The sequence below is a fragment of the Tenrec ecaudatus genome, chromosome 11 (assembly GCF_050624435.1).
Source record: "Tenrec ecaudatus isolate mTenEca1 chromosome 11, mTenEca1.hap1, whole genome shotgun sequence".
NCBI lineage: Eukaryota > Metazoa > Chordata > Mammalia > Afrosoricida > Tenrecidae > Tenrec > Tenrec ecaudatus.
The window spans coordinates 118,872,696-118,873,763 of NC_134540.1; positions in this window are offsets into that span (position 1 = coordinate 118,872,696).

The following is a 1,068-nucleotide window of genomic DNA, read 5'->3' on the forward strand; positions in this document are numbered from 1 at the left end:
ACGATCTAGGTTAACTAGCGGGCCCTTGCAGTATGTAGGTTAACTAGCGGGTCCATGGATTATGTAGGTTTACTAGCAGGCACTTGGACTATCTAGGTTAAATAGCGGGCACTTGGACTATGTATTTTCCCTAGCGGGCATTTGGACTATTAAGGTTACCAAGCGGGAACTTGGACTATGTAGGTTACCTAGTGGGCACTTGGACTATCTAAGTTACCTAGCAGGCACTTTGATTATCTTGGTTAACTAACGGGCACTTGGACTATGTAGGTTGCCTAGCGGGCACTTGGACTATGTAGGTTCCCTAGCGGGCACTTGGAATATGTAGGTTAGCTAGCGGACACTTGCACTATGTAGGTTAACTAGCGGGCCCATGGACTTTGTAGGTTTACTAGAGGGCCTTTGGACTATCTAGGTTCCCTAAAGGGCACTTGGGCTATCTAGGTAACCGAACGGGCACTTGGACTATCTAGGTTATCTAGCGGGCACTTGGACTATGTAGGCTAAATAGGGGGCCCTTGAACGATCGAGGTTACCTAGCGGGTACTAGAACTATCTGGGTTAACTAGCGGGCACTTGCACTATCTAAGTTACCTAGCGGGCACTTGGACTATATACGTTCCCTAGCGGGCACTTGGACTATCTATGTTAACTAGCGGGCACTTGGAATATATAGGTTAACTAGCGGACACTTGCACTATGTCGGTTACCTAGCAGGCATTTGGACTATCTAGGTTAACTAGCGGGCACTTGGACTATCTAGGTTAACTAGCGTGCACTTGGACTATATAGGTTCCTTAGCGTGCCCTTGGACTATCTAGGTTACGTAGCGGGCACTTGGTATATAGGTTAACTAGCGGGCATTTGGACTATGTAGGTTAACTAGCAGACACTTACACGATCTAGGTTAACCAGTGGGCCCTTGTACTATGTAGGTTAACTAGCGTGCCCATGGATTATGTAGGTTTACTAGCTGGCACTTGGACTATCTAGGCAAACTAGCGGGCACTTGGACGATGTACTTCCCCTAGCGGGCATTTGGACTATCTAGGTTACCTAGCGGGCACT